Raw genomic sequence first — 17,083 nt, forward strand, 5'->3', positions numbered from 1 at the left:
TCTCTGCACTTTGTTTGAGATGCATAAAAAAGACACGGAAGCAAATTACTGTGACTACACAAACCAAATAGCGTAGCACATTGCACCAGGAGTAGAATAGCATTTGCTTCCTATACAGCCTTCAATGTGCTGGCAGTTAAAACGCCAAGCACACAGCCATGAATGGCATCCCGACCTTGGTCTATACATGCACATCATTCCACACATTACTCCCCTTGCCTCCCCTTTTGAAGTGACAGAACGAGACACTTTTTTTTTACTGCTGACACACACACAGCAATGTGCGAGTATGGAAACTGCACATTTGTGTGTAAGTGTTTGCTCTTCAAAAAGGCAACAGTGAGGGCTTGCTACATAGGAAGCATCAAACCTGCAGCTCTGTTCATTGTAGCCGGCAGAGAGCAAATGCTGAGGCAGACAAAACACCCCGGCGTACCTTTGAACTGGAATCACGTGGGAGCGTGCTTTTTCACAAGTGCTGCAGAACTGAAAACAATGTTTTGGTGAGTCCCTCGATATGTTTTCGCTGCCACGGGCCAACTAACGGAGCGTCTGTTCGGGCTCTGCCCTGACGGTGTGATGTTACAAGCCCACAGTACATAATCCAACATACGACCAGTTATTAAAATATGACCATAGCAGCTCCCGAGGGCGGTATAACTCTCACATACACTGTCACATACACTCTGCTACGCATTCCTGTGGCACACATGCAAGCAGACGCTGCCTCTTTAAAGCACACACCCAGACAATTATTTTTTACACGAGACAGATCGAGGTAAAAAAAAAAAAAGAATAAAAACCGTGTCGATGACTGACGAGGCCAACATTTTGAAAACGGAGTACGTCATTTTGATTCATGAATGGCGGAACACAGGACTGCTGCTGTGGAAGCTCAAGATAGTGGCTTTAAAGTCATTCTCCACTGAAGTGTACATTTGGACCGTACCCACACAAATACGGATATTTTAGAAACGCATGTTTTTCTGTGAGTTTTAGCCTCTTGTCCACATTCTGGTCTTTAAAAATTGAGTGAGTTTGTGTCTTAAGAAATGTGTGACGTTATCTTGTTATTTAACACAACATGAAATTTTTGACCGAGGTGTGTTGTTTTTGTTTTGTGCAAGAGTAATGAAAAAAATCATTTCTGATTTTTCCCTCTGTGTAAGCAAGCGATGATTTTAATGATAATGTCATTGACCATATCTTGATGAATGCACACCCAAGTTATTTATGGGTGCCTTTTCTGGATTAGTAGCCAGTGAATGTGTTTTTATGTGGACAGACGTTTTTTCCCTCGTGTGGATGGACCTATTTTTAGCACCCGAGTGGGGGAAACTTCGGTTTTTGAAAAGATTGGTTTGTGTGGACATGACCTGTGTGTGACCACTGGAGACATATTACTCCTTTTGCAGCCTCCCATAACTCAAATGGCCGAGCCATATACAAATAGTCATATACAAATAGTCACATACAAATAGTCCTCAGGTTGTTATGAAGTTAAGTTTTAGTGTAAGTTTGAACTTCTGCTTAAATTATACCTTAATTAGTCCTAGGTCACTCACTCTGTACATAGATAAGTCATTATTTTTATGAGTGGTTGTTTTTCTATACCTTTTCAAAATATTGCCTTAGGCTAGTCTGGAAGGATAAGCTCCTCTTCTCCTCCTAGATTTCCTTAACATTGCATAGAATCCATGATCCCTCCAGCATTTATTAGCAATCAATAATCTTCATCCTTAATGATGGTTGCACAGTCGAGCGTTATGTGTTTTAATAATCCAGAACACTCAATCAACGTCTTTTTTACGTTTTTTTTTTTGCATGGGAGGCAAAAAGAGATGATGATACAACTCTCCACTAATGCATTTCCCTTCAGAGCACATTTTAGCCATAAAACGGCCACAAGTTGGCAGAAGTGCAGTTGATAACCTGACAGGAAGTTTTAACATTATTTTTTAAGAAAACTACAATGACAAAACATAATTGACATACATTTTGAATACTTTGCATGCATGACCAAATATGCTTTTAACTGTTGATTTTTTTTCCATTACATAAAACCAAAACAAAAAAAATAGCAGTAATGTGAAGACATGCGTAAAATTGATTGTGATTGTAGTAGATTCTGATCAGAATGTAGGAAATTTCTACTACTATCACATGTTTTGATGCAGCGATCATGTTTTGATCTGACAAAACTTAAGTAACTTTCATCGAATGCCTGAAAGATGTTGAATTAGCACTGTTTGCGCGACAAGTGAGGCTTTTGTCTAATTCTTTACTCATAATTTGTATTGATTTTCAGTGTATTTTTATATTAGATTCAAACATAAGACTACTTGATACTGCAATCCTTTATCCAAAGGCATTTTACAAGACAAAATGACTATATTTAATCAGGCACAGATGATAAGCGCTCTCTCCCGAATGAGAACAGAAGGAAGCAAGAAAGATGCACTAAATCAGATCGATACCACACACGCAATTACAGTTTATGTACTGAGAATCTGAGAAAAGAAATGATCATAACCTGCAGGGTAGTTTGTGCAAAGCAGAGTGTGACGGGATTGATTTGCAAACCGGGTCCAAATAAAAAGAGGCAACCGAGAGCAAGTCCCGTGGTAATAATACATATGCCAGCATCAGATTCATGTATATAGAGCACCGGCACAACACCATTGTTGGCTCATAATTCACACAACCTGCTTCTTTCAACGATGTTGGATGAGTTCCTCAGAAGGAGAGAGGTTCTGCTCATCTCCATTAGGTGTGTACTTGCACAACACACACATTTTGCACATTCAGGCCGCCTATGGCACAGTTTTTGTGTTGGTGCAATCCCCAGGGCGCAGAGTAGGACAGGAGATTTATGTTCTCCGCTGTCCAGACACGGTTCCCCCAGCTAGTTCTCCACTCATTAGTTGCTCTTACATGGTCATACGTGTTACTCTAACAAGCTGTGCTGAGACGTCCTACAAAAGCCTGATGGATTTCAACATCGGAGGGGGAGACGTAGAGGAGACGTCACAATGCATCAAGGCTGGCAGAAACAACCTGGGAAAGAATATGAGTTCATTCAAGCATTCATCCTGCTTAGCGATACATTTATTACGGCTGGCTTTAAAGATGCATTAAATGTGCTAATGTGTGCGTAGCGGAGACATCGTTATCAATGCTGCATTGGCAACGGAAGCGAGTCGACATATTTGCTGATCTCTATAGTTACCTGTTATGAAATGAGCGTCGTTGTGTTTTTTCGTGTCGCTTACAGTGACTTGAGCAAACAGCAAAGGCCAAATGAACAAACAGACAAGCTGTTTGTGTACGGCTCTGCTAACACGCTTTATCAGTTTTGCTCCTAAACCGCTTGCTAATGCATCCGCGGTGTATTTTGCAACGCGTGCCTGAGTGATTACGGCCTGTGTACGTGCCTCGTGCACATTTGTGTGTCTTTATCTGCGTTATTAGCAGCGTGGCTGCAGATGACAGCTTGATGTAAGATGCACACGCGTCATTGAAATGCACTGTGATGGAAAAAAGGAGCTTTGCGTTGACAAAGTAGCATTTCATGTGGAAGCACAGGCAGTAAATAGTAAGATCGCTGCCATTGCACCTCGTTTCATCTAAGGCTGCACCTTGGGATTTATTCAAAAATCCTCTCTACTACTTAGGGATACATTGTAATGATTTTAGTAATGAAGATGTATTGCGCAATCACAGACTAGACAACGAGCGGCTGCTGTAGCATATAAGAAAAATGACTTGAGATAACTATAGATAATGGCGTCCCACTGGCCTTGTTTACTCATTTTATGGCAAAAGAATCACAATTTAAGGTTCACATGGGCAAAGGCTGCATAGACAGTGGACCTATTCATCACATGGTTTTTCGCCATTTCCTGGTGGTCCTGGAACACAGTTCCTTCAAAAAATGATTGGAATCTGTTCCAGGTCAAACTGTCAAAAAAAACCTTGATTAACTTGACAAGAAATGATATAATTGTCATACAAATGAAAGAATGATTACAGACTGCATAATTCAACTTGATGGTTTTGACTGATTTTTCAAGGCACACAGATTATTATGTTCTATGGCTATACGTATAAACCGGGTACACACCAAAAGAAAGATTAGGCTCTCATCTTTCATCAGAAAACAAAAGATTGTTTCTACCTTTTTCCGTTCTTATAATAATTAATCAGCAGCGGAACATAGGTAGTTTTCTGCAAAATATCAGTTCCCAACAAAAAAGGGAGAAAAACATCTTTCACTTTGACACAAATTTCGCCATATAAATTGAACTTAAATAAATAAACAACTACACCACAACATGGAAATGTTGATTTACATGAAAATAACATTTTTAAACAAACATAACTATCTAGTATTTACAATTGTCACATTTAGTTCTGTGTGGAAACACTTTGGGTTTTTTTGCATGCAGGGGGGTATTATAAATAAGTCGATCGCTATTTGTGGGATATGTAAAGGTCAAGTAAAATACCACGGCAACACAACAAATATCTCCACCCATCACCAAGTGCCGTGGGATTTCACCCAACGCTGACCGTCTCGGCCCCTCTTACAGCAAAAGTAGAAGGTGAACCAACTGTTAATTCAGCCTGAAGAGATGTTGGTTGCACTTTATTTCCAGATTAATATTGTATGTTGAAAAAGGAAAGCAGAAGTTGGTTGCACTTTCTGTACTTTCATTGACTATTTATTGAATATTGAAAATGAGGGCAGAAAATGTTAACCTCCTGTTAATTCAACCTGAAGGTTGCAATTTATTCAAATAAAATGTAATACATTTGCCATTGATGGCTGTTTGTTTGGTTGTTGGTCCATAATTAATTCATACGTCATTCCCTTCCATAATAATGACAAGATAGAAGCACAAACACAAACACATATTCTTGTAAAGTTGTCTCCATAGCCATATTGTACTAAGCAGCCTTGACAGCAATGTGTGTGCTGGACTACGCTGTGTGGAGTTAAGCTAAAGTCTTGAAACTCTAAAGGTTTAGTGGCATTTTTTTTTTCTTTTAGAGAGATTTTTGGTTGAATTCCAACTTGTGCGACCTCCGGGGCATTCAACTTTCACAATAGAAGTTAAAGCGGCTGCATTATTTACAAGCCAACGTGGAAGATAAGCTTACAGTGAAGAACAAGATGGATGTCCCCAGATGATCCACGCAGGCCGTATTTCAAACACAGCTGTCAAGAAATGGCAAATAAAATGCCTGCAGTCAAAGTTTACAGAGCACTAAAGTGTAACTTAATAAAGGCAGCGAAAATGGCTGTATTGATGCTGCAACATCTCCATTCCACAATGATGGAAGATGCCATTAACAAGGTTATTAATGAGCCCATGTGGGCCCTGTAATCAAATGTTGGTGTTCATCAGGGTCCTCACCAACAATAAAAACGGTGACTGCACGGGTACGTACATCCAGCCGCGTGCATTACCCCCAGGCCTTTTGCCGGGTAATCATACTGCAATTTCTTCCGTTCTAGGTCATTCACCGAGCAGATCTGGCAACAGCATGGAGTTTGATGATTCTCGGAAAGTGGCGTTTTATCATCCCAGCAAGTGCAGCCTTTATAGGACAGGTCAATTCATCCAGTCAAAAGTTGTTTGAGTTGGCAGGCTGCTGAGGTTTTTAAAAAACAGATTTGGGCAACGGGGAGAAGGGCTCGCTTTACCGTGACTGTTAGCGGCATCCAAAGTAAACCTTTTCATTTCAAATGATACAGAACCGGTGAGGCACAGACAGCGAGGGGGGGAGAACGCTCGGTGCCATTGTGAATTAATCAGCCTTTTGGAGGAGGAACAGGAAACAGCACTCCTCAAATTGTACAAACCCCAGCCCCAGCGTGATGAAGGCGAGGCCTGGCTGTGATATGGCCGCCGTCCACGTCTCATACGGAGCCAAGGCAAATTTAGAGCTGATCGAATTGGCCAGGTCTGTTAGAGGTTAATCTCTCCCGCAGCCAAATTGTTTCTCAGATACCTCCACGAGTGCACCGCACACATGAGAGAAGCTGCAGGGCATCACAAAATGTTGCTGTTTTAGGATAGTCCCAACAAAGTGCTGGCTTCTTTGGCTTTTTGTCCAGATACATTCTGACTGCTGAGTCGCTGTCGGACTCCTGGACTTTCCCTCTGATCCGGGAACTCCGTGGGGAGGGGGCGCATCCAAGCTGCTCCGGCTGGGCCTTACCGGGTCGGCTCGGCTGTCCAGCTCCTTCATGGAGACGGTGCTGGGTTTAATTATTCCCAGCTGTGCTCCTTCCCTCCCGAGCTGGGCTCCGTGTCCCGGTGTCCTCTGCCAGCATGCCGCATTCACACGCGAGTCAAGGTGAGACACACACACACACACACACACACATGACACACAGTATATGCAGGACAAATTAATATAGGCAGATACAATAACATGAACAGCTGTAGAAAAACTTAATTCAATCATCCTTCAGCATCCATTAACATTAATGTGCTTGTAATGCACAGTTGTGTCTGTCAAAGAGCTGCTAATCTAATCGACACCGGGAGGTTGGCTGTTGGATTCCAGGGAGTTTTGGTGTCTTATTGTCATTGTTTGCATTTAAAATTCCTTATCATAATTATCGTATATTTTTACATTTTTAAAAACAAGCAAAGCTTTCAATGAGATTTCAGTACATTAACTTTACAGGAACCAGAGGTCGACAAAAAAGAAGGTAATTTGTCAGGGAAAACAGGAATGTTGGCCAGTATGCCCGAGCTGTTGTTGCAGTTGAAGTACATAGGCATTCTCCTAGGAAATGAATGTATATTGTACATATAATATATACCGGTACATTTCATGAATATGATTATGCAATGCATACTGGCCTGGGTTTCCCCCGAGAACTACGGTACCTCCCACATGCCAAATACCTGCATGTTAGGTTAATTACCCTGAACGGTAGACCACTGCACGATACAGTAGCCCCTCACAAATACTGTACAAGCGCGATGCCGCATCTGTCGAGATGCCTCTGAGGATGAAAGTGGCAAGTCCATCATTACTAACAATCTCAATATTAAAGTGCTATCAATAAAAATGAAAAAGACAATGGAAACATTTGTCTCACAAAAAAATGAACCAATTTTTTCCCATATTGAATAATGTAAATCCAATCCATCACTTCCAGACACACAAAAATATAAACACAAAACATCCATCTCCTGACTGTGTGGCCTACATGCTAACCATTTCTCCACCGTCCTCACTGTTGAACATTTTTCCAAGTGAAAATACTGATGACTACTACTTGATGTGTACATGTAAACACACATGTCAAATATGTAGATGGCAGTATAGGAGATCAATTTTCGGTTCACACTAAAACGCGGCAATCTAGTGACTTTTTCTGGCGTCTTTGGAGAGTTTTCTGGTATTTGAGGACTTAACAGTGAAAGCACACAGTTTTGCTGTCTCTGTTCTCACTGAGCAGTGAGAACTATATCTCTACCATACCTACCTATCCATCCATCTATCCATATATATTTCTTTCTTTCTAGCTACTGTATCTATCTGGCTAGCTCACCTAGCTAGCAAGTTTGATCAAATGTAGAATCACTAGAGTCTGAGTCTAGAGTCATGACAACCTCCCAGTCTGTTACAAACTTAACGTATAGTTAATGTATACTTGCTCGCTTGAACTTCATTAAGCAGCAGGTACAATCGTCATTACACACACTGGTAGGGCTCAATTTCTGTTATGTGTCTCACTTAAACCAGTCCCCTTGCACCTGTGTTAAAGGTTCCTACATTTCATTACAGGCCCTTTGGAACAAAAGTTTATACTTTGCTACAACTTCTTTCTTGAATTCAAGAAGTTTCTCAACTTTTTTAATATGAGAAAAAGTACAGATTAGCCTAACACTCAGAAGTACACAGTGCGCTTGAACGCCTCATCAGTACACTGTGCTTGTTGGAGGAAGGAAGGAAAGCGATACGAGTTGTTCCATGAAAAAATTACCCACAATCATGAAAATTGGAGAGAATCCGTCTATAGTGTCCCAACACTAAAAGACGGCATATTTTTATCAATCCTACAAATAACGTCGTTTCCAAAAGCAAGGTTCCGCTGTATGTTCATAGAAAGAAGTCATTCCAGCGCCCCACGAAAGCATTGAAAGGTGCGGCTAATGAAGTAGCTAGCGGGTGCATTACAACATGAATAGCTTCATTGTCTCTTTGAAGGCATAGTCGCATACACTCGCATAAAACAGATGTGATATCCAACATTTGCCCCATGCGGTGCCGAGAATGAAACAAATGCTTATGAAAGGTGTTCCTGCGTGAGGCGGAGCACGACCGCTGGGCAAGCAGGATTGATTGAACCTCAGTCTGAGCAGGCCTGACTTGGTCCATCTGTGCGAGTGTCCTTGGCCTGGCTTCCAGATTTGTGCTGGAGGGGCGTGTGGCGTTATCACACAGAGAGGCTGTTAGGGTCATTATAACCCTCTGCTTCAATATTTCCACTTTTTTTAGAGCTGGAATCCCCGAGTCCGTTTCTCGGTCTGTCTGTCCTACCGTCCTGCCGGGTCCGGCCGGGTCCGGCCGGGTCCACACCAAGCACAGCTGTGAGCAGCAGCGTGTAATAAAAGTCTAATGCGAGCAGCTGCTGGGGGTTTAAACTGTAATGAGATGGTGTGTGAGATTACCACACTTCACTAGTCGCTGAGAGAAAGCTTGGCACCCCAACAATGGCGTCCCCCCGCCCCGATGGTACAATTACTCTTTAGATATGGCTAATAGAATACCCGCACAACGCCAGCAAGCAAAAGGCATAATGAGCGTTCGTTGTGCTTCGTCTTCTGTCTCCCTCAAATCCACAGCTGCATGAAGCGTTCACCCTAAGGAGCTGCCGCTAACGTCGAGGGCTTGATGCAGGAAACAGACATTTCAGAAATCAAAGTCCCGCCTAGTCAGAGGATTCCCACAGAGGAGGGGAATGGCTTTTCTTTTCTTTTTTCAGAGCTTGATGGCCTAAAACACTATTTGCCTGCTCCCATCAAGCCAACAAATAATTCAGGCCTGAAGTCATGAATAGTTGAAAGCTCTGTGTCAACTTCATTAGTCACCAAAGGGGGAGCTTGTGGTACAGGAAATATGCATACCCACATGGTGCCCATCCACTCAATAGGGGCGTCACAAAGGAGAGGGGGGCTCCAATGAAGTTGCTTTAGGCCCGCTGTGGAGCTTTTGTTAACTGCTATTTTATCATGCAAAATCTTCCCATCTTTGTTCTGTCTCATTGTTTTGCTAATTTTCCCTTATCAACTCTTACTGTGATCCTCTCATTTATTTCATGCTTTCTTTGACTTTCCTTTCTTTCCCCTCCCAGCTTATTACTGGAGAAGCTGTAGCCCAAGCTTGATGGGATGGATGTATGAACATTAAAAGTCCTTGTTATGATTCTGGCGCCTCCTCAAAGGTTCCTTATAATGAAAGTTCAGGGTGTCTTGGTGTGAACCGTCTGTACCTGTCATAGCTGTGCCGCGATAATGGGCCCAAAGGTGCCACTGCCTCATCAGGGTGGAGGGGGAGCTCCTCTGAATGCATATAGGACTTCATTACCTCATGCAGAAGGCTGGAGTGGAGATTCACAGCCCTGTGGAGCTGGATATTGTAAATGTGACCCCGGGGAGCGGAGCTGTGGAATTTCAATACGCCGCCCGGTCAGTATTATTCCACACCTGAATGCAGAGCCTTCCAGACAATTAGTGGAGAATTATAGAAGGCGAGGTGTTGGGTAATTTAAGGAGTCCGCCTCGCCTCAACCCGAGCATCGGGCTTGCTTGACAGTGGGGGTGTTTTGCATTCTCACAGCAGGGGACGGGGCCCGCGATGGCGCCTGTAGGCAGACAACTCCCAGAGTACTTAAACGGGTGCAAACTCAATTTGTGCATATATTTAAAGGATGTCCACTGAGACAGCTCTGCCTATTACATCTCAAAACGTTATTATGTCAAACCTAATGTCGGCCTGTGTCACCGCAGCTGCGGCAGTCCATCAGGCGCTGCAGGTGAGGTTTCCGCCACTGTCACACACTAAACCTTTTATCAAGCCGGGGAAGACATTCTGAATGCAAAGGACGATGAAAGTCATTAAAGAAATTCTGGCGTCTGGAGCTGTGGCTCTGCAGCTTTATCAGCGCATCAGCCTCCTCCGCCACCGCTTTCATTGCATCGCTTCATCTTGTTAGGATCATCAGGAGCTGATAGAGTCACGATGGAGGTAACTGTCATGCAGCTACACCGCAACCCTTGATTAAAGTGCCCCATTAGGTGACACGCTGTTGTTGTTTGGCCATGAATCAAGCTCGCCTTCTTCAGCGAATTCCCTTGATTATGGGTCGGCGTGAAAGTAATCAAAAGTTCGGCAGAATTTATGACAAGCAGACAATTGGTTGAAGACATCAATAACGAGAATGGGAGCGAGCAGACCTCCACCAAGGTTGAACTGTGTCTAGATTTTGCAATCGACAGTGTGCGCTCAGACAAGAACGAGGCAGTTGATGACAGTGAATGCCATAAAAGCTGGCTTTTTGTTGTGTTTTTTTTCTTCTATGTCGGAAAAACCTTTTTTTCAGGTTTGGAGTTATTATAGAGGCAATTGTGACTGTACTGCAAGTATTTTACACGGGGGATGTCCTTGTGCAGCTAATTCTTAGAATGCTAACATGCACTCCGTGACCCGCTTCACTTTGTTCTGCGTCGAATGCATGGACGAATAAATGCGGTATCTACAGATGCTGTGATGCGTCATTTTTGTGGAATTTCTGTGTGAGAGGTCGTTGTGAAGCCACACACAAATGACAGACAGTGAACTCCTGGTGTAACGCAAAATCTTGTGATGTGTAAACATAAGTCAACATAAAGGCAAACCCGACACAAATCATAATGTGTGGTATAGTACAGATGATGTAAGATGTTGGGATGGGAAGACGTCAAAAACAGATGTCAAAAACAGAAACCAGATTTGTCTAAGGGTGTGCTCACACTACGCTAGGGTTTGGCTTGGGCTTGATTCCGCTATACCAGGGGTCGGCAACCTTTACTATGAAAAGAGCCATTTTACCCAATGCCCACTGAAGAAAAATAGCCTGGAGCCGCAAAACATATAGTATGTTTAAAACAACATTGGAGGGAATTTGGGGGTATCAAAGTAGTTCAGATAAGAAAAGACGAGTTGGAGTACTCTTGCTAGTTTTGGAGATAAACTTACATAAATGTATGTGTAAACTACTGTAAACGTAAAAACAAGTTCCCATGCCGCTGTTTTTAAATTATCTCGAATTTATTTTTTAGATTTGTAGGTAAGTATTACTTGTTTTCCTTCATGTACTGAACTGGATAGCAGTCAGAACTCACTCAGGATGCATTCATGGTCTCAGACAAAGTTGGATTTTTTAAAACTCATTACAAAAGACGTGCATTTTCCCCACTCGGGTGTTAAAAATATTCAAGCATCGCAAAGGGAGCCACAATAAAGAGGCTGAAGAGCCACATGCGGCTCTGGAGCCGCAGGTTGCTGACCCCTGCGCTATACTATACGCATGTGCTTGGTACGCTGCTGTATTATTGTAATTTTTCTGACTTTGTGGTTTAATAATATATTTTTTTAAGTATTAATTTCTATTATGGTGACCAACCAGATCTCTCCTTAACTCTTTAGCTTTTTAGCGTTTTTCGTTGTGAGAAAAACAGGGAATTCGAGAACTTGATGTATTGCAACATTGACTTTGATTACAAATAAACAAAATAAATAATCCAATCACAGTCGCAAGGTTAGACATTTTGGAGGAGCAGGGGTGTTTGGAAAGGAAATTGTGAGCTGGCGTACGGTGCGCTGGCACCTCAACGGCGCAGCATAATCCAGGCTTAACGGTTATCTATGACTTGGCTATGTTGCGTGCATACATGTGCGTGTCCATGGTAAACGTGGCGCGCCCTGGCCAACCTCGTGCTGGAGTTGGGACATGAATGCAAATCAGAGACTCACAATGCTACGTATGTGTCAGTGTCTTAGTTAGCAGGCTATTTCCTGGTTCACAGAAGAAGAAATTAGATGGTCAAATTAAACAGATGTGACTTTACCATTTGCATTCTGTTTTTTGTGACTCAAAAGGCAACAAAAGAACTGAATGCCCCAGATGCTTTTATCCAGTTTAACAACATCATTTAATCCTCAATTGGACTATTCAGGTAGCCTCAATAGTGTTTGATTATGCAGTGACAAATGAAGTGACTTTTTCATTGGGGGAGCCACGTCCCAACACAGACACCACCCATCTACCACATGCAATGCGTCCTTTCATCCCTTCCTGAAAGATTCAATATTACAGCCTCTGACAAAGAACAAAACACGACACAGCTCCAGAATTTCTAGGCGTAGCCAAGGCTTTAAAGGGGTCAAATTTGAGGGCCTTAGGATCTCATCTCTGCTATTTGCAGGCAATGTGGTCTTGATGTCTTCATCAGGCTCTGACCTTCCAAGATTACTGGGGCAGGCTGCAGCTGAATGAGACTCGGCATCTTTAAATCTGAGGAAAAGTGGGGATTGCACCTCATGGGTTTGGAATGAGGTCTTGCCCCAGGTGGAGTAGTTCAAGTATCTCAGGGTCATGAGATTGTTCACCAATGAGATTGGCAGACATGTGCAGAAATGCAGTCGCTGTATTGGACCATCGTGGTGAAGAGAAGCTGAGCTGGAAGGCAAAGATCTTGATTTACTTGTCGGCCTGCAGTATGATTGCAGATGATGTGGCCTCAGCATTTAGTCTGGATGTCACCCGGACACCTCCCGGGTGGGGAGGGATTATGTCCCCCAGTGGAGCCGGAAGAGGTGGCTGTAGATTGGGAAGTCTGGACCTGGATAAGCGGAAGACAATAGATGGACGGATGGACATTTTTTTATGGTAATGGTAATGGTAATGGTAATGGTAATGGTAATGGTAATGGTTTTATTTCATTTGAACATGCATCAGATTCCAATTGAGTGCATCCATAATCAGTTCCCAGTTCCACATGTCCAAAAGAAGTAGGAAGAAGCAAAGCTTATTAAATCCTACCCCTCCATCTGGTACTTTTACAATCAGTAACTGTTACATTTGTTCACTTCCTGCTTTCCTAATATAATTTTTATTTTTATTTTTATTTTTATTTTTATTTTTATTTTTATTTTTATTTTTATTTTTATTTTTATTTTTATTTTTATTTTATTTTTATTTTTATTTTTATTTTTATTTTTATTTTTATTTTTATTTTTATTTTTATTTTTATTTTTATTTTTATTTTTATTTTTATTTTTATTTTTATTTTTATTTTTATTTTTATTTTTATTTCAACTGCTTGTATTGTTTCTTGAATTATCTCATCGTTGTGCATTGTTTGAGGGTCATATTCATGCTATGGCTTCTGTAACCCAAAAGAGAAGCAATTCTTGGACTTGGGTGTGTCTCTACCATAAGAAATTAATAATTTGGGTCCTATACCATCCCCTCATATTTTAAGTGCCCTATCTACTGCAGTCTTTGAGCGTGAGCTAATGAAGCCCGCTCAGAGGAGGCAAAATGTCTTCCAAGACAAACCTGACCAGTCCAGTCGCCATCGAGTCCAATGACCTGGATGAATGAGACTCTTCACAGGCACAGTATAATTGGTTCTTGCTCGGCATACTGTATGTGCCACCTCTGCAAGTTATTTTTAATAGATCTGTGTGTAACTTTTGTGCAGTTCCTCCTAGTAAAAACCAAACTTAACCAGACCGGAAATTAATTGGCTCCTAATGAGTAAGTGCCAAGGCTCTTTAAAATCTGCGTGTAGTTTGTAATCCTGCTAATTTACAAACACATGTCCAAACCTCCCACTAACTCACTTTAAAGAGGTAAAAAAATCTAACAAATGACTCTGTTAATGCATAAGTCAGTTCACCCAAATTCCGCTTGTCATCTGCTGCAGCTCACAGTGGAATGTTTATTCCCACATGAGATCTCGGTCCAATCCAAGTCTCTCACTCCGAAACGTGTGCTCCAGCTGTTCCTACTCTATGGAGTTGTGAGGTTATAATGAGCATGGAAGCAGCTGCTTCCTCCTACAGTAGAGGCCCCAGCCTCTCTAATCCTGATCATTAAGAAAGGGAAGGGTGTCGAGGAGAACCAGAACACACAGACTTGCAGGCCTCAGCACCCCACGACACGCCGCGGACACTCGGGTTACCAGACCGTTTAATGCAAACTTATATGGGCTTCTATTGATCTGTTTGAAGTGTTAAAAAGTATTAATAAATTCAAGACAGCTGGACTTTAAGGCTCCAAAGAAGTGAAGCCATCACAAGCCAAACATTTGTCTGAGTTGATGTACAACATCAACAGTGCGACTGCGCCCAGCTGCGATAAAAACACAGTAGCCTGATATTTCTCTTTTCGCGCACCCTTAACATCACCAAGCATAAACTCAATCTTAGCTAGAAAATATCACATGATGAAATATTTATGTTCTGACCTTTCTCCGGTAATGATTTCATGATTTAATTTTATCCGCTTTACCGTTAAAGCGCCGCAAGAATACAAAACAGAAGCAAGCGACAGGCACAATGGGACCAAAGATGATCTATAGAGACAATGGTATCCGTATTCTGCTTGTAAATATCAACACCAGTCAGGAAGATTATTCATTGGCCTGGCGGTGTCTTTTCCATCACTATCTCTCAGTGAGCCCTCAGACTTTGGCAAAGATGTCGCTCTGTGCCTTTCAATTTCACCTTAATAGCCGACTTGAGTGAGTGAAGTTCCAAAAAAAGAAGACAGATATCAATGAAAGAGTTGTAAATCACACGCACGTCACCTTTTAGGCAAAATATAGCACGCCATAAAGATGAAATGTACTTATATCAAATTCATAGAGTTACATTTATAACAACAGGCCCACTCAACCTTGTCATTGGCAAGTGGACTCTAAAGAGACTACCGTGTGTCTTTGTTGCAGTTTTATGTAAATGAGTGGGATGTTAATTTGAAGCATGACCTCGCTGTTTGCCAGGGAAAATCACTTTCTTTTTTTGATCTGCATATTAATGCTTAAAGAACAGATAGAAGTTAGGACATAGGAGGTTTAATAAAATCAGCAGGTAAAAGGCAGCTGCATAATTAATCCTGCAAAGAGGAAGTCTTGCACAGACAATGGTCGCGCCTCCAATTCATAATTGCTCCCGTTATTGATATTCTCAGTGCACCTCCTGAAAGAGTGATTAATCTTGCACTGATGGGAAAAGAAAAGAAATGGCGAGACGTGCTGAACTGCCTCCTTTACCTCACTGAACTGAGAATTATCTCAAGCCGAACCATAAAAACCGTGTTGATAAATAGACAAACCTGCAAAATGACTAACCAAACTCATTTTTCAACATGGAAGCCAAATGTGCTTGCACTTGAGGGGACCGGCGGTGGCGGCATGGGTGATAGTCTGTCATTGCGTTTGCTCTACCTAACCTCTCTTGACACCTGGAGTCGGGGACCCCCCTCTAAATGTGTAATATTCAATCTTCCTGACAGCTCCGCTAATGACCAGGAGGAACCAAAACAGAGGTAATAGGTGAGCCTCAAAATTGCGTTCAAATTATTCCTGATAATGATTCCCTTCCATGTACCCCCCCAAAAAGTGCGGTGCGTGTGAGTGGCAGCGTGTTTACGTCAGGAGAATGTCCAATGGCAGAGCTAATTATCAGCACTATTAAAGCTAAGTATAGCCAGCTGCATCCCAGACACGTTCTAATGAAGGACAGCAGACAGCAGGCTGGACTCTTTCATGTGTCATGAGTGCTTGGTCAACCTCCACGCAACCACCGCGCCGCAGTGCCACTCCACTTGTAGTCCGAACATCCCACAGCTGGAACGTGACTACTCCACACTGGGAGTAGTCGCGCTGGGAAACAATCCACCGTGTCCCTAACCTTTTCCAGCCTCGTCCTGTCCTGTCTATGGGAATATTGGAATTGAAGAGGATGGGAGCACTTTAGGAAGAATACATCCTTGCATTTATGTGCTACTTTTTGCTTTAGTTGATGCCTCAAAGCACAAGCTTCCACGGTCAATCAGGGCTCAGTGAACACAACTTAATGTACGGTTTTACCATAAGTTGGTACTAGCATGGCAACAGGTAAACAATGTAGATTATTTAGACGTGGCTTGGAGGAACACCTGACGAGCAGGCTAAAGGCTACACCTTGACTACTATTCAATTTAATCGAGTGATCACTTTTATAGCAAATGTTGATCTGAAATCAGAGAACTTCAACGTCAAGTTATATTTTTATAGTTATCTATCTATCTATCTATCTATCTATCTATCTATCTATCTATCTATCTATCTATCTATCTATCTATCTATCTATCTATCTATCTATCTATCTATCTATCTATCTATCTATCTATCTATCTATCTATCTATCTATCTATCTATCTATCTATCTATCTATCTATCTATCTATCTATCTATATATACGTATATATTCATATATATACACATGTGTGTGTATAAATACTGTGCATATGGTTCTACTGCCATAATGAGTCATCCATTTCTGCGGTAGATGATCAAATATAGCTCGTTGCTTGAACATATGGCAAAACCTCATCCATATTGATATATTAGCCAACTTATCTAACCACATTGTTTTTTGTTTTGTTGATAACATTTCAACAAATACTGCAGTTTGTTAGCTGTTATCTCACTGGTCACTTGTAATGCTGCAAGTTGTTGTCTTGTTATTTGCAAACGGCTGCGGTTCACACAAGAGTTGGCTTGTTTGTGTTATCACAATGGATTTCTGCCGCGCATATTGCTTCATTCGTCATTTCTAACCTCAAACATTTCCCACATGGAGTCAATATGGCGTGTCTGTCGAGCTCTCCGTCGACAGCACATACTTTAGGACACAGCTGCAGAAAGACGCCATGCGTTCCGAACATTTATTTCCAAATACTGAATAATGTGACTGGTTTGATAAAGGCCGTGCTCCTTAATGAATTACACATCAATGT

This window comes from Doryrhamphus excisus, linkage group LG22 (genome assembly GCF_037039965.1).
Source record: "Doryrhamphus excisus strain RoL-2023G ecotype Guam linkage group LG22, RoL_Dexc_Guam_v1.1, whole genome shotgun sequence".
Classification (NCBI taxonomy): domain Eukaryota; kingdom Metazoa; phylum Chordata; class Actinopteri; order Syngnathiformes; family Syngnathidae; genus Doryrhamphus; species Doryrhamphus excisus.